The sequence below is a fragment of the Oncorhynchus kisutch genome, linkage group LG25, assembly GCF_002021735.2.
Source record: "Oncorhynchus kisutch isolate 150728-3 linkage group LG25, Okis_V2, whole genome shotgun sequence".
NCBI classification, from domain to species: Eukaryota; Metazoa; Chordata; class Actinopteri; order Salmoniformes; family Salmonidae; genus Oncorhynchus; species Oncorhynchus kisutch.
In genome coordinates, this window is record NC_034198.2 from 3332269 (window position 1) to 3356228 (window position 23960).

General features: G+C 39.4%; 11 non-coding genes across 11 annotated transcripts; all 11 read left to right on the forward strand.

The window, feature by feature from the left end:
- Positions 1-15684: 15684 nt before the first annotated feature.
- trnas-gcu (transfer RNA serine (anticodon GCU)) lies at positions 15685-15766 on the forward strand. The gene has a single exon. It is a non-coding gene; the product is annotated as a tRNA-Ser (tRNA).
- Positions 15767-16241: 475 nt separating this feature from the next.
- trnas-gcu (transfer RNA serine (anticodon GCU)) lies at positions 16242-16323 on the forward strand. The gene has a single exon. It is a non-coding gene; the product is annotated as a tRNA-Ser (tRNA).
- A 1034-nt stretch (positions 16324-17357) lies between these two features.
- trnas-gcu (transfer RNA serine (anticodon GCU)) lies at positions 17358-17439 on the forward strand. Its single transcript has one exon. It is a non-coding gene; the product is annotated as a tRNA-Ser (tRNA).
- A 1032-nt stretch (positions 17440-18471) lies between these two features.
- Positions 18472-18553, forward strand: trnas-gcu (transfer RNA serine (anticodon GCU)). Its single transcript has one exon. It is a non-coding gene; the product is annotated as a tRNA-Ser (tRNA).
- Positions 18554-19027: 474 nt separating this feature from the next.
- Positions 19028-19109, forward strand: trnas-gcu (transfer RNA serine (anticodon GCU)). Its single transcript has one exon. It is a non-coding gene; the product is annotated as a tRNA-Ser (tRNA).
- Positions 19110-20140: 1031 nt separating this feature from the next.
- Positions 20141-20222, forward strand: trnas-gcu (transfer RNA serine (anticodon GCU)). The gene has a single exon. It is a non-coding gene; the product is annotated as a tRNA-Ser (tRNA).
- Positions 20223-20698: 476 nt separating this feature from the next.
- trnas-gcu (transfer RNA serine (anticodon GCU)) lies at positions 20699-20780 on the forward strand. The gene has a single exon. It is a non-coding gene; the product is annotated as a tRNA-Ser (tRNA).
- Positions 20781-21255: 475 nt separating this feature from the next.
- Positions 21256-21337, forward strand: trnas-gcu (transfer RNA serine (anticodon GCU)). The gene has a single exon. It is a non-coding gene; the product is annotated as a tRNA-Ser (tRNA).
- A 475-nt stretch (positions 21338-21812) lies between these two features.
- trnas-gcu (transfer RNA serine (anticodon GCU)) lies at positions 21813-21894 on the forward strand. The gene has a single exon. It is a non-coding gene; the product is annotated as a tRNA-Ser (tRNA).
- Positions 21895-22928: 1034 nt separating this feature from the next.
- Positions 22929-23010, forward strand: trnas-gcu (transfer RNA serine (anticodon GCU)). The gene has a single exon. It is a non-coding gene; the product is annotated as a tRNA-Ser (tRNA).
- Positions 23011-23485: 475 nt separating this feature from the next.
- Positions 23486-23567, forward strand: trnas-gcu (transfer RNA serine (anticodon GCU)). The gene has a single exon. It is a non-coding gene; the product is annotated as a tRNA-Ser (tRNA).
- Positions 23568-23960: the final 393 nt, after the last annotated feature.

A 23960-nucleotide genomic window follows, 5' to 3' on the forward strand; every position in this document is an offset into this window, starting at 1 on the left:
AAATTGGATATCCAGAGTGCATCAAACATGATTTAGAGCTTGTTTATGGAAAAGTGCTTATTTCTGCATTTCAATGTTGCAACTTGCTGAAAACTGTCCACGGTGTTCATTTCATCTCAAGCTAGACAGCACAGCAAAAATTGGATATCCAGAGTGCATCAAAACATGATTTAGAGCTTGTTTATGGAAAAGTGCTTATTTCTGCATTTCAATGTTGTAACTTGCTGAAAACAGTCTACAGTGTTTCATAACATCTCGAATAAACATAACAAAACATTTTTTTATCCAGAGTGCTTCAAACATGATTTAGAGCTTGTTTATGGAAAAGTGCTTATTTCTGCATTTCAATGTTGCAACTTGCTGAAAACTGTCCACGGTGTTCATTTCATCTCAAGCTAGACACAGCACAGCAAAAATTGGATATCCAGAGTGCATCAAACATGATTTAGAGCTTGTTTATGGAAAAGTGCTTATTTCTGCATTTCAATGTTGTAACTTGCTGAAAACGTCTACAGTGTTTCATAACATCTCGAATAAACATAACAAAAACATTTTTTTATCCAGAGGCTTCAAACATGATTTAGAGCTTGTTTATGGAAAGTGCTTATTTTTCTGCATTTCAATGTTGCAACTGCTGAAAACTGTCCACGGCGTTCATTTCATCTCAGCTAGACACAGCACAGCAAAAATTGGATATCCAGAGTGCATCAAAACAGTGATTTAGAGCTTGTTTATGGAAAGTGCTTATTTCTGCATTTCAATGTTGTAACTTGCTGAAAACAGTCTACAGTTGTTTCATAACATCTCGAATAAACATAACAAAACATTTTTTTATCCAGAGTGCTTCAAACATGATTTTAGAGCTTGTTTATGGAAAAGTGCTTATTTCTGCATTTCAATGTTGCAACTTGCTGAAAACTGTCCACGGTGTTCATTTCATCTCAAGCTAGACACAGCACAGCAAAATTGGATATCCAGAGTGCATCAAAACATGATTTAGAGCTTGTTTATGGAAAAGTGCTTATTTCTGCATTTCAATGTTGCAACTTGCTGAAAACTGTCCACGGCGTTCATTTCATCTCAAGCTAGACACAGCACAGCAAAAATTGGATATCCAGAGTGCATCAAACATGATTTAGAGCTTGTTTATGGAAAAGTGCTTATTTCTGCATTTCAATGTTGTAACTTGCTGAAAACAGTCTACAGTGTTTCATAACATCTCGAATAAACATAACAAAAAACATTTTTTATCCAGAGTGCTTCAAACATGATTTAGAGCTTGTTTATGGAAAAGTGCTTATTTCTGCATTTCAATGTTGCAACTTGCTGAAAACTGTCCACGGTGTTCATTTCATCTCAAGCTAGACACAGCACAGCAAAAATTGGATATCCAGAGTGCATCAAAACATGATTTAGAGCTTGTTTATGGAAAAGTGCTTATTTCTGCATTTCAATGTTGTAACTTGCTGAAAACAGTCTACAGTGTTTTCATAACATCTCGAATAAACATAACAAAAAAAATTTTTTATCCAGAGTGCTTCAAACATGATTTAGAGCTTGTTTATGGAAAAAAAGTGCTTATTTCTGCATTTCAATGTTGCAACTTGCTGAAAACTGTCCACGGGTTCATTTCATCTCAAGCTAGACACAGCACAGCAAAAATTGGATATCCAGAGTGCATCAAAACATGATTTAGAGCTTGTTTATGGAAAAGTGCTTATTTCTGCATTTCAATGTTGTAACTTGCTGAAAACAGTCTACAGTGTTTCATAACATCTCGAATAAACATAACAAAAACATTTTTTATCCAGAGTGCTTCAAACATGATTTAGAGCTTGTTTATGGAAAAGTGCTTATTTCTGCATTTCAATGTTGCAACTTGCTGAAAACTGTCCACGGCGTTCATTTCATCTCAAGCTAGACACAGCACAGCAAAAATTGGATATCCAGAGTGCATCAAAACGTGATTTAGAGCTTGTTTATGGAAAGTGCTTATTTCTGCATTTCAATGTTGGTAACTTGCTGAAAACAGTCTACAGTGTTTTCATAACATCTCGAATAAACATAACAAAACATTTTTATCCAGAGTGCTTCAAACATGATTTAGAGCTTGTTTATGGAAAAGTGCTTATTTCTGCATTTCAATGTTGCAACTTGCTGAAACTGTCCACGGTGTTCATTTCATCTCAAGCTAGACACAGCCACAGCAAAATTGGATATCCAGAGTGCATCAAAACATGATTTAGAGCTTGTTTATGTAAAAGTGCTTATTTCTGCATTTCAATGTTGCAACTTGCTGAAAACTGTCCACGGCGTTCATTTCATCTCAAGCTAGACACACCACAGCAAAAATTGGATATCCAGAGTGCATCAAAACATGATTTAGAGCTTGTTTATGGAAAAGTGCTTATTTCTGCATTTCAATGTTGTAACTTGCTGAAAACAGTCTACAGTGTTTTCATAACATCTCGAATAAACATAACAAAAACATTTTTTATCCAGAGTGCTTCAAACATGATTTAGAGCTTGTTTATGGAAAAAGTGCTTATTTCTGCATTTCAACTGTTGCAACTTGCTGAAAACTGTCCACGGGTTCATTTCATCTCAAGCTAGACACAGCACAGCAAAATTGGATATCAGAGTGCATTCAAACCTGATTTAGAGCTTGTTTATGTAAAAGTGCTTATTTCTGGCATTTCAATGTTGCAACTTGCTGAAAACTGTCCACGGCGTTCATTTCATCTCAAGCTAGACACAGCCACAGCAAAATTGGATATCCAGAGTGCATCAAAACATGATTTAGAGCTTGTTTATGGAAAAGTGCTTATTTCTGCATTTCAATGTTGTAACTTGCTGAAAACAGTCTACAGTGTTTCATAACATCTCGAATAAACATAACAAAAACATTTTTTTATCCAGAGTGCTTCAAACATGATTGAGAGCTTGTTTATGGAAAAGTGCTTATTTCTGCATTTCAATGTTGCAACTTGCTGAAAACTGTCCACGGGTTCATTTCATCTCAAGCTAGACACAGCACAGCAAAAATTGGATATCCAGAGTGCATCAAAACATGATTTAGAGCTTGTTTATGGAAAAGTGCTTATTTCTGCATTTCAATGTTGTAACTTGCTGAAAAACAGTCTACAGTGTTTTCATAACATCTCGAATAAACATAACAAAAACATTTTTTTATCCAGAGTGCTTCAAACATGATTTAGAGCTTGTTTATGGAAAAGTGCTTATTTCTGCATTTCAATGTTGCAACTTGCTGAAAACTGTCCACGGCGTTCATTTCATCTCAAGCTAGACACAGCACAGCAAAAATTGGATATCCAGAGTGCATCAAAACATGATTTAGAGCTTGTTTATGGAAAAGTGCTTATTTCTGCATTTCAATGTTGTAACTTGCTGAAAACAGTTCTAACAGTGTTTTCATAACATCTCGAATAAACATAACAAAAACATTTTTTTATCCAGAGTGCTTCAAACATGATTTAGAGCTTGTTTATGGAAAAGTGCTTATTTCTGCATTTCAATGTTGCAACTTGCTGAAAACTGTCCACGGCGTTCATTTCATCTCAAGCTAGACACAGCACAGCAAAAATTGGATATCCAGAGTGCATCAAAACATGATTTAGAGCTTGTTTATGGAAAAGTGCTTATTTCTGCATTTCAATGTTGTAACTTGCTGAAAACAGTCTACAGTGTTTTCATAACATCTCGAATAAACATAACAAAAACATTTTTTTATCCAGAGTGCTTCAAACATGATTTAGAGCTTGTTTATGGAAAAGTGCTTATTTCTGCATTTCAATGTTGCAACTTGCTGAAAACTGTCCACGGTGTTCATTTCATCTCAAGCTAGACACAGCACAGCAAAATTGGATATCCAGAGTGCATCAAAACATGATTTAGAGCTTGTTTATGGAAAAGTGCTTATTTCTGCATTTCAATGTTGTAACTTGCTGAAAACAGTCTAACAGTGTTTCATAACATCTCGAATAAACATAACAAAAACATTTTTTTATCCAGAGTGCTTCAACATGATTTAGAGCTTGTTTATGGAAAAGTGCTTATTTCTGCATTTCAATGTTGCAACTTGCTGAAAACTGTCCACGGCGTTCATTTCATCTCAAGCTAGACACAGCACAGCAAAAATTGGATATCCAGAGTGCATCAAAACGATGATTTAGAGCTTGTTTATGGAAAAGTGCTTATTTCTGCATTTCAATGTTGTAACTTGCTGAAAACAGTCTACAGTGTTTTCATAACATCTCGAATAAACATAACAAAAACATTTTTTTATCCAGAGTGCTTCAAACATGATTTAGAGCTTGTTATGGAAAAGTGCTTATTTCTGCATTTCAATGTTGCAACTTGCTGAAAACTGTCCACGGTGTTCATTTCATCTCAAGCTAGACACAGCACAGCAAAAATTGGATATCCAGAGTGCATCAAACATGATTTAGAGCTTGTTTATGTAAAGTGCTTATTTCTGCATTTCAATGTTGCAACTTGCTGAAAACTGTCCACGGCGTTCATTTCATCTCAAGCTAGACACAGCCACAGCAAAAATTGGATATCCAGAGTGCATCAAAACATGATTTAGAGCTTGTTTATGGAAAAGTGCTTATTTCTGCATTTCAATGTTGTAACTTGCTGAAAACAGTCTACAGTGTTTTCATAACATCTCGAATAAACAGTAACAAAAACATTTTTTATCCAGAGTGCTTCAAACATGATTTAGAGCTTGTTTATGGAAAAGTGCTTATTTCTGCATTTCAATGTTGCAACTTGCTGAAAACTGTCCACGGTGTTCATTTCATCTCAAGCTAGACCACAGCACAGCAAAAATTGGATATCCAGAGTGCATCAAAACATGATTTAGAGCTTGTTTATGGAAAGTGCTTATTTCTGCATTTCAATGTTGTAACTTGCTGAAAACAGTCTACAGTGTTTTCATAACATCTCGAATAAACATAACAAAAACATTTTTTTATCCAGAGTGCTTCAAACATGATTTAGAGCTTGTTTATGGAAAAGTGCTTATTTCTGCATTTCAATGTTGCAACTTGCTGAAAACTGTCCACGGTGTTCATTTCATCTCAAGCTAGACACAGCACAGCAAAAATTGGATATCCAGAGTGCATCAAAACATGATTTAGAGCTTGTTTATGGAAAAGTGCTTATTTCTGCATTTCAATGTTGTAACTTGCTGAAAACAGTCTAACAGTGTTTTCATAACATCTCGAATAAACATAACAAAAACATTTTTTTATCCAGAGTGCTTCAAACATGATTAGAGCTTGTTTATGGAAAAGTGCTTATTTCTGCATTTCAATGTTGCAACTTGCTGAAAACTGTCCACGGTGTTCATTTCATCTCAAGCTAGACACAGCACAGCAAAAATTGGATATCCAGAGTGCATCAAAACATGATTTAGAGCTTGTTTATGGAAAAGTGCTTATTTCTGCATTTCAATGTTGTAACTTGCTGAAAACAGTCTACAGTGTTTTCATAACATCTCGAATAAACATAACAAAAACATTTTTTATCCAGAGTGCTTCAAACATGATTTAGAGCTTGTTTATGGAAAAGTGCTTATTTCTGCATTTCAATGTTGCAACTTGCTGAAAACTGTCCACGGTGTTCATTTCATCTCAAGCTAGACACAGCACAGCAAAATTGGATATCCAGAGTGCATCAAACATGATTTAGAGCTTGTTTATGTAAAAGTGCTTATTTCTGCATTTCAATGTTGCAACTTGCTGAAAACTGTCCACGGCGTTCATTTCATCTCAAGCTAGACACACCACAGCAAAAATGGATATCCAGAGTGCATCAAAACATGATTTAGAGCTTGTTTATGGAAAAGTGCTTATTTCTGCATTTCAATGTTGTAACTTGCTGAAAACAGTCTACAGTGTTTCATAACATCTCGAATAAACATAACAAAACATTTTTTTATCCAGAGTGCTTCAAACATGATTTAGAGCTTGTTTATGGAAAAGTGCTTATTTCTGCATTTCAATGTTGCAACTTGCTGAAAACTGTCCACGGTGTTCATTTCATCTCAACCTAGACACAGCACAGCAAAAATTGGATATCCAGAGTGCTTCAAACATGATTTAGAGCTTGTTTATGTAAAAGTGCTTATTTCTGCATTTCAATGTTGCAACTTGCTGAAAACTGTCCACGGCGTTCATTTCATCTCAAGCTAGACACAGCACAGCAAAAATTGGATATCCAGAGTGCATCAAAACATGATTTAGAGCTTGTTTATGGAAAGTGCTTATTTCTGCATTTCAATGTTGTAACTTGCTGAAAACAGTCTACAGTGTTTTCATAACATCTCGAATAAACATAACAAAACATTTTTTTATCCAGAGTGCTTCAAACATGATTTAGAGCTTGTTTATGGAAAAGTGCTTATTTCTGCATTTCAATGTTGCAACTTGCTGAAAACTGTCCACGGCGTTCATTTCATCTCAAGCTAGACACAGCACAGCAAAAATTGGATATCCAGAGTGCATTCAAACATGATTTAGAGCTGTTTATGTAAAAGTGCTTATTTCTGCATTTCAATGTTGCAACTTGCTGAAAACTGTCCACGGTGTTCATTTCATCTCAAGCTAGACACAGCACAGCAAAAATTGGATATCCAGAGTGCATCAAACATGATTTAGAGCTTGTTTATGGAAAAGTGCTTATTTCTGCATTTCAATGTTGTAACTTGCTGAAAACAGTCTACAGTGTTTTCATAACATCTCGAATAAACATAACAAAAACATTTTTTTATCCAGAGTGCTTCAAACATGATTTAGAGCTTGTTTATGGAAAAGTGCTTATTTCTGCATTTCAATGTTGCAACTTGCTGAAAACTGTCCACGGCGTTCATTTCATCTCAAGCTAGACACAGCACAGCAAAAATTGGATATCCAGAGTGCATCAAAACATGATTTAGAGCTTGTTTATGGAAAAGTGCTTATTTCTGCATTTCAATGTTGTAACTTGCTGAAAACAGTCTACAGTGTTTTCATAACATCTCGAATAAACATAACAAAAACATTTTTTTTATCCAGAGTGCTTCAAACATGATTTAGAGCTTGTTTATGGAAAAGTGCTTATTTCTGCATTTCAATGTTGCAACTTGCTGAAAACTGTCCACGGCGTTCATTTCATCTCAAGCTAGACACAGCACAGCAAAAATTGGATATCCAGAGTGCATCAAAACGTGATTTAGAGCTTGTTTATGGAAAAGTGCTTATTTCTGCATTTCAATGTTGTAACTTGCTGAAAACAGTCTACAGTGTTTTCATAACATCTCGAAATAAACATAACAAAAACATTTTTTATCCAGAGTGCTTCAAACATGATTTAGAGCTTGTTTATGGAAAAGTGCTTATTTCTGCATTTCAATGTTGCAACTTGCTGAAAACTGTCCACGGTGTTCATTTCATCTCAAGCTAGACACAGCACAGCAAAATTGGATATCCAGAGTGCATCAAAACATGATTTAGAGCTTGTTTATGTAAAAGTGCTTATTTCTGCATTTCAATGTTGCAACTTGCTGAAAACTGTCCACGGCGTTCATTTCATCTCAAGCTAGACACAGCCACAGCAAAAATTGGATATCCAGAGTGCATCAAAACATGATTTAGAGCTTGTTTATGGAAAAGTGCTTATTTCTGCATTTCAATGTTGTAACTTGCTGAAAACAGTCTACAGTGTTTTCATAACATCTCGAATAAACATAACAAAAACATTTTTTTATCCAGAGTGCTTCAAACATGATTTAGAGCTTGTTATGGAAAAGTGCTTATTTCTGCATTTCAATGTTGCAACTTGCTGAAAACTGTCCACGGCGTTCATTTCATCTCAACCTAGACACAGCACAGCAAAAATTGGATATCCAGAGTGCATCAAAACATGATTTAGAGCTTGTTTATGGAAAAGTGCTTATTTCTGCATTTCAATGTTGTAACTTGCTGAAAACAGTCTACAGTGTTTTCATAACATCTCGAATAAACATAACAAAAACATTTTTTTATCCAGAGTGCTTCAAACATGATTTAGAGCTTGTTTATGGAAAAGTGCTTATTTCTGCATTTCAATGTTGCAACTTGCTGAAAACTGTCCACGGCGTTCATTTCATCTCAAGCTAGACACAGCACAGCAAAAATTGGATATCCAGAGTGCATCAAAACATGATTTAGAGCTTGTTTATGGAAAAGTGCTTATTTCTGCATTTCAATGTTGTAACTTGCTGAAAACAGTCTACAGTGTTTTCATAACATCTCGAATAAACATAACAAAAACATTTTTTTATCCAGAGTGCTTCAAACATGATTTAGAGCTTGTTTATGGAAAAGTGCTTATTTCTGCATTTCAATGTTGCAACTTGCTGAAAACTGTCCACGGTGTTCATTTCATCTCAAGCTAGACACAGCACAGCAAAAATTGGATATCCAGAGTGCATCAAAACATGATTTAGAGCTTGTTTATGAAAAGTGCTTATTTCTGCATTTCAATGTTGTAACTTGCTGAAAACAGTCTACAGTGTTTCATAACATCTCGAATAAACATAACAAAAAATTTTTTTTATCCAGAGTGCTTCAAACATGATTTAGAGCTTGTTTATGGAAAGTGCTTATTTCTGCATTTCAATGTTGCAACTTGCTGAAAACTGTCCACGGTGTTCATTTCATCTCAAGCTAGACACAGCACAGCAAAAATTGGATATCCAGAGTGCATCAAAACATGATTTAGAGCTTGTTTATGGAAAAGTGCTTATTTCTGCATTTCAATGTTGCAACTTGCTGAAAACTGTCCACGGCGTTTCATTCATCTCAAGCTAGACACACCACAGCAAAAATTGGATATCCAGAGTGCATCAAACATGATTTAGAGCTTGTTTATGGAAAAGTGCTTATTTCTGCATTTCAATGTTGTAACTTGCTGAAAACAGTCTACAGTGTTTTCATAACATCTCGAATAAACATAACAAAAACATTTTTTTATCCAGAGTGCTTCAAACATGATTTAGAGCTTGTTTATGGAAAAGTGCTTATTTCTGCATTTCAATGTTGCAACTTGCTGAAAACTGTCCACGGCGTTCATTTCATCTCAAGCTAGACACAGCACAGCAAAAATTGGATATCCAGAGTGCATCAAAACATGATTTAGAGCTTGTTTATGGAAAAGTGCTTATTTCTGCATTTCAATGTTGTAACTTGCTGAAACAGTCTACAGTGTTTTCATAACATCTCGAATAAACATAACAAAAACATTTTTTTATCCAGAGTGCTTCAAACATGATTTAGAGCTTGTTTATGGAAAAGTGCTTATTTCTGCATTTCAATGTTGCAACTTGCTGAAAACTGTCCACGGTGTTCATTTCATCTCAAGCTAGACACAGCACAGCAAAATTGGATATCCAGAGTGCATCAAAACATGATTTAGAGCTTGTTTATGTAAAAGTGCTTATTTCTGCATTTCAATGTTGCAACTTGCTGAAAACTGTCCACGGCGTTCATTTCATCTCAAGCTAGACACAGCCACAGCAAAAATTGGATATCCAGAGTGCATCAAAACATGATTTAGAGCTTGTTTATGGAAAAGTGCTTATTTCTGCATTTCAATGTTGTAACTTGCTGAAAACAGTCTACAGTGTTTTCATAACATCTCGAATAAACATAACAAAAACATTTTTTTATCCAGAGTGCTTCAAACATGATTTAGAGCTTGTTTATGGAAAAGTGCTTATTTCTGCATTTCAATGTTGCAACTTGCTGAAAACTGTCCACGGCGTTCATTTCATCTCAAGCTAGACACAGCACAGCAAAAATTGGATATCCAGAGTGCATCAAAACATGATTTAGAGCTTGTTTATGGAAAAGTGCTTATTTCTGCATTTCAATGTTGTAACTTGCTGAAAACAGTCCTACAGTGTTTTCATAACATCTCGAATAAACATAACAAAAACATTTTTTATCCAGAGTGCTTCAAACATGATTTAGAGCTTGTTTATGGAAAAGTGCTTATTTCTGCATTTCAATGTTGCAACTTGCTGAAAACTGTCCACGGTGTTCATTTCATCTCAAGCTAGACACAGCACAGCAAAAATTGGATATCCAGAGTGCATCAAACATGATTTAGAGCTTGTTTATGTAAAAGTGCTTATTTCTGCATTTCAATGTTGCAACTTGCTGAAAACTGTCCACGGCGTTCATTTCATCTCAAGCTAGACACAGCACAGCAAAAATTGGATATCCAGAGTGCATCAAAACATGATTTAGAGCTTGTTTATGGAAAAGTGCTTATTTCTGCATTTCAATGTTGTAACTTGCTGAAAACAGTCTACAGTGTTTTCATAACATCTCGAATAAACATAACAAAAACATTTTTTTATCCAGAGTGCTTCAAACATGATTTAGAGCTTGTTTATGGAAAAGTGCTTATTTCTGCATTTCAATGTTGCAACTTGCTGAAAACTGTCCACGGTGTTCATTTCATCTCAAGCTAGACACAGCACAGCAAAAATTGGATATCCAGAGTGCATCAAAACATGATTTAGAGCTTGTTTATGGAAAAGTGCTTATTTCTGCATTTCAATGTTGTAACTTGCTGAAAACAGTCTACAGTGTTTTCATAACATCTCGAATAAACATAACAAAAACATTTTTTTTATCCAGAGTGCTTCAAACATGATTTAGAGCTTGTTTATGGAAAAGTGCTTATTTCTGCATTTCAATGTTGCAACTTGCTGAAAACTGTCCACGGCTGTTCATTTCATCTCAAGCTAGACACAGCACAGCAAAAATTGGATATCCAGAGTGCATCAAAACATGATTTAGAGCTTGTTTATGGAAAAGTGCTTATTTCTGCATTTCAATGTTGTAACTTGCTGAAAACAGTCTACAGTGTTTTCATAACATCTCGAATAAACATAACAAAACATTTTTTATCCAGAGTGCTTCAAACATGATTTAGAGCTTGTTTATGGAAAAGTGCTTATTTCTGCATTTCAATGTTGCAACTTGCTGAAAACTGTCCACGGTGTTCATTTCATCTCAAGCTAGACACAGCACAGCAAAAATGGATATCCAGAGTGCATCAAAACATGATTTAGAGCTTGTTTATGGAAAAGTGCTTATTTCTGCATTTCAATGTTGTAACTTGCTGAAAACAGTCTAACAGTGTTTTCATAACATCTCGAATAACATAACAAAAACATTTTTTATCCAGAGTGCTTCAAACATGATTAGAGCTTGTTTATGGAAAAGTGCTTATTTCTGCATTTCAATGTTTGAACTTGCTGAAAACTGTCCACGGTGTTCATTTCATCTCAACCTAGACACAGCACAGCAAAAATTGGATATCCAGAGTGCTTCAAACATGATTTAGAGCTTGTGTTTATGGAAAAGTGCTTATTTCTGCATTTCAATGTTGCAACTTGCTGAAACTGTCCACGGCGTTCATTTCATCTCAAGCTAGACACAGCACAGCAAAAATTGGATATCCAGAGTGCATCAAAACATGATTTAGAGCTTGTTTATGGAAAAGTGCTTATTTCTGCATTTCAATGTTGTAACTTGCTGAAAACAGTCTACAGTGTTTTCATAACATCTCGAATAAACATAACAAAAACATTTTTTATCCAGAGTGCTTCAAACATGATTTAGAGCTTGTTTATGGAAAAGTGCTTATTTCTGCATTTCAATGTTGCAACTTGCTGAAAACTGTCCACGGTGTTCATTTCATCTCAAGCTAGACACAGCACAGCAAAAATTGGATATCCAGAGTGCATTCAAACATGATTTAGAGCTTGTTTATGTAAAAGTGCTTATTTCTGCATTTCAATGTTGCAACTTGCTGAAAACTGTCCACGGGTTTCATTTCATCTCAAGCTAGACACATCACAGCAAAAATTGGATATCCAGAGTGCATCAAACATGATTTAGAGCTTGTTTATGGAAAAGTGCTTATTTCTGCATTTCAATGTTGTAACTTGCTGAAAACAGTCTACAGTGTTTTCATAACATCTCGAATAAACATAACAAAAACATTTTTTTATCCAGAGTGCTTCAAACATGATTTAGAGCTTGTTTATGGAAAAGTGCTTATTTCTGCATTTCAATGTTTGCAACTTGCTGAAAACTGTCCACGGTGTTCATTTCATCTCAACTAGACACAGCACAGCAAAAATTGATATCCAGAGTGCTTCAAACATGATTTAGAGCTTGTTTATGTAAAAGTGCTTATTTCTGCATTTCAATGTTGCAACTTGCTGAAAACTGTCCACGGCGTTCATTCATCTCAAGCTAGACACAGCACAGCAAAAATTGGATATCCAGAGTGCATCAAAACATGATTTAGAGCTTGTTTATGGAAAAGTGCTTATTTCTGCATTTTCAATGTTGTAACTTGTGAAAACAGTTCTCACAGTGTTTTCATAACATCTCGAATATAAACATAACAAAAACATTTTTTTATCCAGAGTGCTTCAAACATGATTTTAGAGCTTGTTTATGGAAAAGTGCTTATTTCTGCATTTCAATGTTGCAACTTGCTGAAAACTGTCCACGGCGTTCATTTCATCTCAAGCTAGACACAGCACAGCAAAAATTGGATATCCAGAGTGCATCAAAACATGATTTAGAGCTTGTTTATGGAAAAGTGCTTATTTCTGCATTTCAATGTTGTAACTTGCTGAAAACAGTCTACAGTGTTTTCATAACATCTCGAATAAACATAACAAAAACATTTTTTTATCCAGAGTGCTTCAAACATGATTTAGAGCTTGTTTATGGAAAAGTGCTTATTCTGCATTTCAATGTTGCAACTTGCTGAAAACTGTCCACGGTGTTCATTTCATCTCAAAGTAGACACAGCACAGCAAAATTGGATATCCAGAGTGCATCAAAACATGATTTAGAGCTTGTTTATGGAAAAGTGCTATTTCTGCATTTCAATGTTGTAACTTGCTGAAAACAGTCTACAGTGTTTTCATAACATCTCAATAAACATAACAAAAACATTTTTTTATCCAGAGTGCTTCAAACATGATTTAGAGCTTGTTTATGGAAAAGTGTATTTCTGCATTTCAATGTTGCAACTTGCTGAAAACTGTCCACGGCGTTCATTTCATCTACTACATGTGTGGATCATAACACCAACCTCTTCACAAAACATATTTCCTCTCTTGCATGGCCCCACATGAATATAGAATCCCTCCACTATCCTAGAGCGACTGATAAGATTCAGCTATTGAATAATAGCTTTTCCAAAGGGCAACCTCGATGGTGGGATTTGAACCTACACCTCAACACACTTCATCAAGAACTTGAGACCACTCGGCCTGACAACACATTTGTTAAATGTCTCGATGGGATAGACACATGGCACATCCATTGCTCTGCCTAACTTTCATTGATTTCAATCAAGGGTTTCATACAGCAACTACAGTTTTTTAAGGTCATTTGTCACGTAGATGTTACAGGATGAGGTGGCCGAGTGGTTAAGGCGATGGACTGCTAATCCATTGTGATCTGCATGCATGGGTTCAAATCCCATCCTCATCGTGTAACCAGTACAATTCTGTGCTTTATTATTGGCATTGGAAGATTTTGACTTTCACAAACACTGGTAAGATGGCCGACTGCACCGCGAGAGCGCAGGACTTGGCTATCTGAGTGGTGAAGGCGATGAACTACATGTGTGTATCATAACACCAACCTCTTCACAAAACAGATTTCCTCTCTTGCATGGCCCCACATGAAGATAGAATCCTCCACAATCCTAGAGCGACTGATAAGATTCAGGTATTGAATAATACTTTTCCAAAGGGCAACCTCGATGGTGGATTTGAACCGACACCTCAACACACTTCATCAAGAACTTGAGACCACTCGGCCTGACAAACACATTTGTTAAATGTCTCGATGGGATAGACACATGGCACATCCATTGCTCTGCCTAACTTTCATGATTTCAATCAAGGGTTCATACAGCAACTACAGTTTTGTTAGGTCTTATGCCAACTGTAGATATTACAGGATGAGGTGGCCGGTGGTTAAGGCGATGGACTGCTATCATTGTGCTCTGCATGCATGGGTTCGAATGCCCATCCTCATCGTGTAACCAGTACAATTCGTGCTTTATTATGGCATTGGAAGATTTGACTTTCACAAACACTGTTAGAGATGGCCGACTGCCACCGCGAGAGCGCAGGACTTGGTATCTGAGTGGTGGAAAGGCGAGGAACGACATGTGTGGATCAAACCACCAACCTCTTCGACAAACATATTTCCTCGCTTGCAGTGACCCCACATGAAATATAGACCATCCCGCCACAATCCGAGAGCGACTTGATAAGACATGCAGGTAATTGAAGAATAGCTTTTCCAAGGGCAACCTCGAGGGTGGGAGTTGAACCTGACCACCTCAACACAACCTTGCATCAAGAACTTGGAAAACCACTCGGCCTGACAACACATTGTGTTAAAGGTCTGCGAGGGCATCGATATAGGGCACATGCCATTCTCTGCCGAACTTACATGATTTCAATCAGGGGTTTCATACAGAACTACATTTTTTAAGGTCGTTGCCACTATATATTACCAGGATGCATGGGTTCAAATCCATCCTCATCGTGTAACCAGTACAATTCTGTGCTTTATTATGGCATTTGAAGATTTTGACTTTCACAAACACTGGTAAGATGGCCGACTGCCACCGCGAGAGCGCAGAGGACTTGCTATCTGAGTGGTGAAGGAGATGAACTACATGTGTGTATCATAACACCAACCTCTTCACAAACAGATTTCCTCTCTTGCATGGCCCCACATGAATATAGAATCCCTCCACAATCCTGAGCGATTGATAAGATTCAGGTATTGAATAATAGCTTTTCCAAAGGGCAACCTCGATGTTGGGATTGAACCGACACCTCAACACACTTCATCAAGAACTTGAGACAACTCGTCCTGACAACACATTTGTTAAATGTCTCGATGGGATAGACACATGGCACATCCATTGCTCTGCCTAACTTTCATTGATTTCAATCAAGGGTTTCATACAGCAACTACAGTTTTTAAGGTCATTTGTCACGTAGATGTTAAAGGATGAGGTGGCCGAGTGGTTAAGGCGATGGACTGCTAATCCATTGTGCTCTGCATGCATGGGTTCAAATCCCATCCTCATCGTGTAACCAGTACAATTCTGTGCTTTATTATGGCATTGGAAGATTTGACTTTCACAAACACTGGTAAGATGGCCGACTGCCACCGCGAGAGCGCAGGACTTGCTATCTGAGTGGTGAAGGCGATGAACTACATGTGTGGATCATAACACCAACCTCTTCACAAAACAGATTTCCTCTCTTGCATGGCCCCACATGAATATAGAATCCCTCCACAATCCTAGAGCGACTGATAAGATTCAGGTATTGAATAATAGCTTTTCCAAAGGGCAACCTCGATGGTGGGATTTGAACCGACACCTCAACACACTTCATCAAGAACTTGAGACCACTCGGCCTGACAACACATTTGTTAAATGTCTCGATGGGATAGACACATGGCACATCCATTGCTCTGCCTAACTTTCATTGATTTCAATCAAGGGTTTCATACAGCAACTACAGTTTTTTAAGGTCATTTGTGCACGTAGATGTTACAGGATGAGGTGGCCGAGTGGTTAAGGCGATGGACTGCTAATCCATTGTGCTCTGCATGCATGGGTTCGAATCCCATCCTCATCGTGTAACCAGTACAATTCTGTGCTTTATTATGGCATTGGAAGATTTTGACTTTCACAAACACTGGTAAGATGGCCGACTGCCACCGCGAGAGCACAAGACTTGGTATCTTAGTGGTGAAGGCGATGAACTACATGTGTGGATCATAACACCAACCTCTTCACAAAACATATTTCCTCTCTTGCATGGCCCCACATGAATATAGAATCCCTCCACTATCCTAGAGCGACTGATAAGATTCAGGTATTGAATAATAGCTTTTCCAAAGGGCAACCTCGATGGTGGGATTTGAACCGACACCTCAACACACTTCATCAAGAACTTGAGACCACTCGGCCTGACAACACATTTGTTAAATGTCTCGATGGGATAGACACATGGCACATCCATTGCTCTGCCTAACTTTCATTGATTTCAATCAAGGGTTTCATACAGCAACTACAGTTTTTTAAGGTCATTTGCCACGTAGATGTTACAGGATGAGGTGGCCGAGTGGTTAAGGCGATGGACTGCTAATCCATTGTGCTCTGCATGCATGGGTTCGAATCCCATCCTCATCGTGTAACCAGTACAATTCTGTGCTTTATTATGGCATTGGAAGATTTTGACTTTCACAAACACTGGTAAGATGGCCGACTGCCACCGCGAGAGCGCAGGACTTGGCTATCTGAGTGGTGAAGGCGATGAACTACATGTGTGGATCATAACACCAACCTCTTCACAAAACATATTTCCTCTCTTGCATGGCCCCACATGAATATAGAATCCCTCCACAATCCTAGAGCGACTGATAAGATTCAGGTATTGAATAATAGCTTTTCCAAAGGGCAACCTCGATGGTGGGATTTGAACCGACACCTCAACACACTTCATCAAGAACTTGAGACCACTCGGCCTGACAACACATTTGTTAAATGTCTCGATGGGATAGACACATGGCACATCCATTGCTCTGCCTAACTTTCATTGATTTCAATCAAGGGTTTCATACAGCAACTACAGTTTTTTAAGGTCATTTGCCACGTAGATGTTACAGGATGAGGTGGCCGAGTGGTTAAGGCGATGGACTGCTAATCCATTGTGCTCTGCATGCATGGGTTCGAAATCCCATCCTCATCGTGTAACCAGTACAATTCTGTGCTTTATTATGGCATTGGAAGATTTTGACTTTCACAAACACTGGTAAGATGGCCGACTGCCACCGCGAGAGCGCAGGACTTGGTATCTGAGTGGTGAAGGCGATGAACTACATGTGTGGATCATAACACCAACCTCTTCACAAAACAGATTTCCTCTCTTGCATGGCCCCACATGAATATAGAATCCCTCCACAATCCTAGAGCGACTGATAAGATTCAGGTATTGAATAATAGCTTTTCCAAAGGGCAACCTCGATGGTGGGATTTGAACCGACACCTCAACACACTTCATCAAGAACTTGAGACCACTCGGCCTGACAACACATTTGTTAAATGTCTCGATGGGATAGACACATGGCACATCCATTGCTCTGCCTAACTTTCATTGATTTCAATCAAGGGTTTCATACAGCAACTACAGTTTTTTAAGGTCATTTGCCACGTAGATATTACAGGATGAGGTGGCCGAGTGGTTAAGGCGATGGACTGCTAATCCATTGTGCTCTGCATGCATGGGTTCGAATCCCATCCTCATCGTGTAACCAGTACAATTCTGTGCTTTATTATGGCATTGGAAGATTTTGACTTTCACAAACACTGGTAAGATGGCCTACTGCCACCGCGAGAGCACAAGACTTGGTATCTTAGTGGTGAAGGCGATGAACTACATGTGTGGATCATAACACCAACCTCTTCACAAAACATATTTCCTCTCTTGCATGGCCCCACATGAATATAGAATCCCTCCACTATCCTAGAGCGACTGATAAGATTCAGGTATTGAATAATAGCTTTTCCAAAGGGCAACCTCGATGGTGGGATTTGAACCGACACCTCAACACACTTCATCAAGAACTTGAGACCACTCGGCCTGACAACACATTTGTTAAATGTCTCGATGGGATAGACACATGGCACATCCATTGCTCTGCCTAACTTTCATTGATTTCAATCAAGGGTTTCATACAGCAACTACAGTTTTTTAAGGTCATTTGTCACGTAGATGTTACAGGATGAGGTGGCCGAGTGGTTAAGGCGATGGACTGCTAATCCATTGTGCTCTGCATGCATGGGTTCAAATCCCATCCTCATCGTGTAACCAGTACAATTCTGTGCTTTATTATGGCATTGGAAGATTTTGACTTTCACAAACACTGGTAAGATGGCCGACTGCCACCGCGAGAGCGCAGGACTTGCTATCTGAGTGGTGAAGGCGATGAACTACATGTGTGGATCATAACACCAACCTCTTCACAAAACAGATTTCCTCTCTTGCATGGCCCCACATGAATATAGAATCCCTCCACAATCCTAGAGCGACTGATAAGATTCAGGTATTGAATAATAGCTTTTCCAAAGGGCAACCTCGATGGTGGGATTTGAACCGACACCTCAACACACTTCATCAAGAACTTGAGACCACTCGGCCTGACAACACATTTGTTAAATGTCTCGATGGGATAGACACATGGCACATCCATTGCTCTGCCTAACTTTCATTGATTTCAATCAAGGGTTTCATACAGCAACTACAGTTTTTTAAGGTCATTTGCCACGTAGATATTACAGGATGAGGTGGCCGAGTGGTTAAGGCGATGGACTGCTAATCCATTGTGCTCTGCATGCATGGGTTCGAATCCCATCCTCATCGTGTAACCAGTACAATTCTGTGCTTTATTATGGCATTGGAAGATTTTGACTTTCACAAACACTGGTAAGATGGCCGACTGCCACCGCGAGAGCGCAGGACTTGGTATCTGAGTGGTGAAGGCGATGAACTACATGTGTGGATCATAACACCAACCTCTTCACAAAACAGATTTCCTCTCTTGCATTGCCCCACATGAATATAGAATCCCTCCACAATCCTAGAGCGACTGATAAGATTCAGGTATTGAAGAATAGCTTTTCCAAAGGGCAACCTCAATGGTGGGATTTGAACCGACACCTCAACACACCTCATCAAGCACTTGAGACCACTCGGCCTGACAACACATTTGTTAAATGTCTCGATGGCATCGATATATGGCCCTGCCATTGCTCTGCCTAACTTTCATATTTCAATCAGGGGTTTACATACAGCAACTACAGTTTGTTAAGGTCTTTTGCCACGTAAATATTACAGGATGAGGTGGCCGAGTGGTTAAGGCGATGGACTGCTAATCCATTGTGCTCTGCATGCATGGGTTCGAATCCCATCCTCATCGTGTAACCAGTACAATTCTGTGCTTTATTATGGCATTGGAAGATTTTGACTTTCACAAACACTGGTAAGATGGCCTACTGCCACCGCGAGAGCACAAGACTTGGTATCTTAGTGGTGAAGGCGATGAACTACATGTGTGGATCATAACACCAACCTCTTCACAAAACATATTTCCTCTCTTGCATGGCCCCACATGAATATAGAATCCCTCCACTATCCTAGAGCGACTGATAAGATTCAGGTATTGAATAATAGCTTTTCCAAAGGGCAACCTCGATGGTGGGATTTGAACCGACACCTCAACACACTTCATCAAGAACTTGAGACCACTCGGCCTGACAACACATTTGTTAAATGTCTCGATGGGATAGACACATGGCACATCCATTGCTCTGCCTAACTTTCATTGATTTCAATCAAGGGTTTCATACAGCAACTACAGTTTTTTAAGGTCATTTGTCACGTAGATGTTACAGGATGAGGTGGCCGAGTGGTTAAGGCGATGGACTGCTAATCCATTGTGCTCTGCATGCATGGGTTCAAATCCCATCCTCATCGTGTAACCAGTACAATTCTGTGCTTTATTATGGCATTGGAAGATTTTGACTTTCACAAACACTGGTAAGATGGCCGACTGCCACCGCGAGAGCGCAGGACTTGGTATCTGAGTGGTGAAGGCGATGAACTACATGTGTGGATCATAACACCAACCTCTTCACAAAACAGATTTCCTCTCTTGCATGGCCCCACATGAATATAGAATCCCTCCACAATCCTAGAGCGACTGATAAGATTCAGGTATTGAAGAATAGCTTTTCCAAAGGGCAACCTCAATGGTGGGATTTGAACCGACACCTCAACACACCTCATCAAGCACTTGAGACCACTCGGCCTGACAACACATTTGTTAAATGTCTCGATGGCATCGATATATGGCCCTGCCATTGCTCTGCCTAACTTTCATGATTTCAATCAGGGGTTTACATACAGCAACTACAGTTTGTTAAGGTCTTTTGCCACGTAATATTACAGGATGAGGTGGCCGAGTGGTTAAGGCGATGGACTGCTAATCCATTGTGCTCTGCATGCATGGGTTCGAATCCCATCCTCATCGTGTAACCAGTACAATTCTGTGCTTTATTATGGCATTGGAAGATTTTGACTTTCACAAACACTGGTAAGATGGCCGACTGCCACCGCGAGAGCGCAGGACTTGGTATCTGAGTGGTGAAGGCGATGAACTACATGTGTGGATCATAACACCAACCTCTTCACAAAACATATTTCCTCTCTTGCATGGCCCCACATGAATATAGAATCCCTCCACAATCCTAGAGCGACTGATAAGATTCAGGTATTGAAGAATAGCTTTTCCAAAGGGCAACCTCAATGGTGGGATTTGAACCGACACCTCAACACACTTCATCAAGCACTTGAGACCACTCGGCCTGACAACACATTTGTTAAATGTCTCGATGGGATCGATACATGGCCCATGCCATTGCTCTGCCTAACTTTCATGATTTCAATCAAGGGTTTACATACAGCAACTACAGTTTTTTAAGGTCATTTGCCACGTAGATATTACAGGATGAGGTGGCCGAGTGGTTAAGGCGATGGACTGCTAATCCATTGTGCTCTGCATGCATGGGTTCGAATCCCATCCTCATCGTGTAACCAGTACAATTCTGTGCTTTATTATGGCATTGGAAGATTTTGACTTTCACAAACACTGGTAAGATGGCCGACTGCCACCGCGAGAGCGCAGGACTTGGTATCTGAGTGGTGAAGGCGATGAACTACATGTGTGGATCATAACACCAACCTCTTCACAAAACATATTTCCTCTCTTGCATGGCCCCACATGAATATAGAATCCCTCCACAATCCTAGAGCGACTGATAAGATTCAGGTATTGAAGAATAGCTTTTCCAAAGGGCAACCTCAATGGTGGGATTTGAACCGACACCTCAACACACTTCATCAAGCACTTGAGACCACTCGGCCTGACAACACATTTGTTAAATGTCTCGATGGGATAGACACATGGCACATCCATTGCTCTGCCTAACTTTCATTGATTTCAATCAAGGGTTTCATACAGCAACTACAGTTTTTTAAGGTCATTTGCCACGTAGATATTACAGGATGAGGTGGCCGAGTGGTTAAGGCGATGGACTGCTAATCCATTGTGCTCTGCATGCATGGGTTCGAATCCCATCCTCATCGTGTAACCAGTACAATTCTGTGCTTTATTATGGCATTGGAAGATTTTGACTTTCACAAACACTGGTAAGATGGCCGACTGCCACCGCGAGAGCGCAGGACTTGGTATCTGAGTGGTGAAGGCGATGAACTACATGTGTGGATCATAACACCAACCTCTTCACAAAACATATTTCCTCTCTTGCATGGCCCCACATGAATATAGAATCCCTCCACAATCCTAGAGCGACTGATAAGATTCAGGTATTGAAGAATAGCTTTTCCAAAGGGCAACCTCAATGGTGGGATTTGAACCGACACCTCAACACACTTCATCAAGCACTTGAGACCACTCGGCCTGACAACACATTTGTTAAATGTCTCGATGGGATCGATATATGGCCATGCCATTGCTCTGCCTAACTTTCATGATTTCAATCAAGGGTTTACATACAGCAACTACAGTTTTTTAAGGTCATTTGCCACGTAGATATTACAGGATGAGGTGGCCGAGTGGTTAAGGCGATGGACTGCTAATCCATTGTGCTCTGCATGCATGGGTTCGAATCCCATCCTCATCGTGTAACCAGTACAATTCTGTGCTTTATTATGGCATTGGAAGATTTTGACTTTCACAAACACTGGTAAGATGGCCGACTGCCACCGCGAGAGCGCAGGACTTGGTATCTGAGTGGTGAAGGCGATGAACTACATGTGTGGATCATAACACCAACCTCTTCACAAAACATATTTCCTCTCTTGCATGGCCCCACATGAATATAGAATCCCTCCACAATCCTAGAGCGACTGATAAGATTCAGGTATTGAAGAATAGCTTTTCCAAAGGGCAACCTCAATGGTGGGATTTGAACCGACACCTCAACACACCTCATCAAGCACTTGAGACCACTCGGCCTGACAACACATTTGTTAAATGTCTCGATGGGATCGATATATGGCCCTGCCATTGCTCTGCCTAACTTTCATGGATTTCAATCAAGGGTTTACATACAGCAACTACAGTTTTTTAAGGTCATTTGCCACGTAATATTACAGGATGAGGTGGCCGAGTGGTTAAGGCGATGGACTGCTAATCCATTGTGCTCTGCATGCATGGGTTTCGAATCCCATCCTCATCGTGTAACCAGTACAATTCTGTGCTTTATTATGGCATTGGAAGATTTTGACTTTCACAAACACTGGTAAGATGGCCTACTGCCACCGCGAGAGCGCAAGGACTTGGTATCTGAGTGGTGAAGGCGATGAACTACATGTGTGGATCATAACACCAACCTCTTCGCAAAACATATTTCCTCTCTTGCATGGCCCCACATGAATATAGAATCCCTCCACAATCCTAGAGCGACTGATAAGATTCAGGTATTGAAGAATAGCTTTTCCAAAGGGCAACCTCGATGGTGGGATTTGAACCGACACCTCAACACACTTCATCAAGCACTTGAGACCACTCGGCCTGACAACACATTTGTTAAATGTCTCGATGGGATCGACATATGGCCCATGCCATTGCTCTGCCTAACTTTCATGATTTCAATCAAGGGTTTACATACAGCAACTACAGTTTTTTAAGGTCATTTGCCACGTAATATTACAGGATGAGGTGGCCGAGTGGTTAAGGCGATGGACTGCTAATCCATTGTGCTCTGCATGCATGGGTTCGAATCCCATCCTCATCGTGTAACCAGTACAATTCTGTGCTTTATTATGGCATTGGAAGATTTTGACTTTCACAAACACTGGTAAGATGGCCGACTGCCACCGCGAGAGCGCAGGACTTGGTATCTGAGTGGTGAAGGCGATGAACTACATGTGTGGATCATAACACCAACCTCTTCACAAAACATATTTCCTCTCTTGCATGGCCCCACATGAATATAGAATCCCTCCACAATCCTAGAGCGACTGATAAGATTCAGGTATTGAAGAATAGCTTTTCCAAAGGGCAACCTCGATGGTGGGATTTGAACCGACACCTCAACACACTTCATCAAGAACTTGAGACCACTCGGCCTGACAACACATTTGTTAAATGTCTCGATGGGATAGACACATGGCACATCCATTGCTCTGCCTAACTTTCATTGATTTCAATCAAGGGTTTCATACAGCAACTACAGTTTTTTAAGGTCATTTGCCACGTAGATATTACAGGATGAGGTGGCCGAGTGGTTAAGGCGATGGACTGCTAATCCATTGTGCTCTGCATGCATGGGTTCGAATCCCATCCTCATCGTGTAACCAGTACAATTCTGTGCTTTATTATGGCATTGGAAGATTTTGACTTTCACAAACACTGGTAAGATGGCCGACTGCCACCGCGAGAGCGCAGGACTTGGTATCTGAGTGGTGAAGGCGATGAACTACATGTGTGGATCATAACACCAACCTCTTCACAAAACATATTTCCTCTCTTGCATGGCCCCACATGAATATAGAATCCCTCCACAATCCTAGAGCGACTGATAAGATTCAGGTATTGAATAATAGCTTTTCCAAAGGGCAACCTCGATGGTGGGATTTGAACCGACACCTCAACACACTTCATCAAGAACTTGAGACCACTCGGCCTGACAACACATTTGTTAAATGTCTCGATGGGATAGACACATGGCACATCCATTGCTCT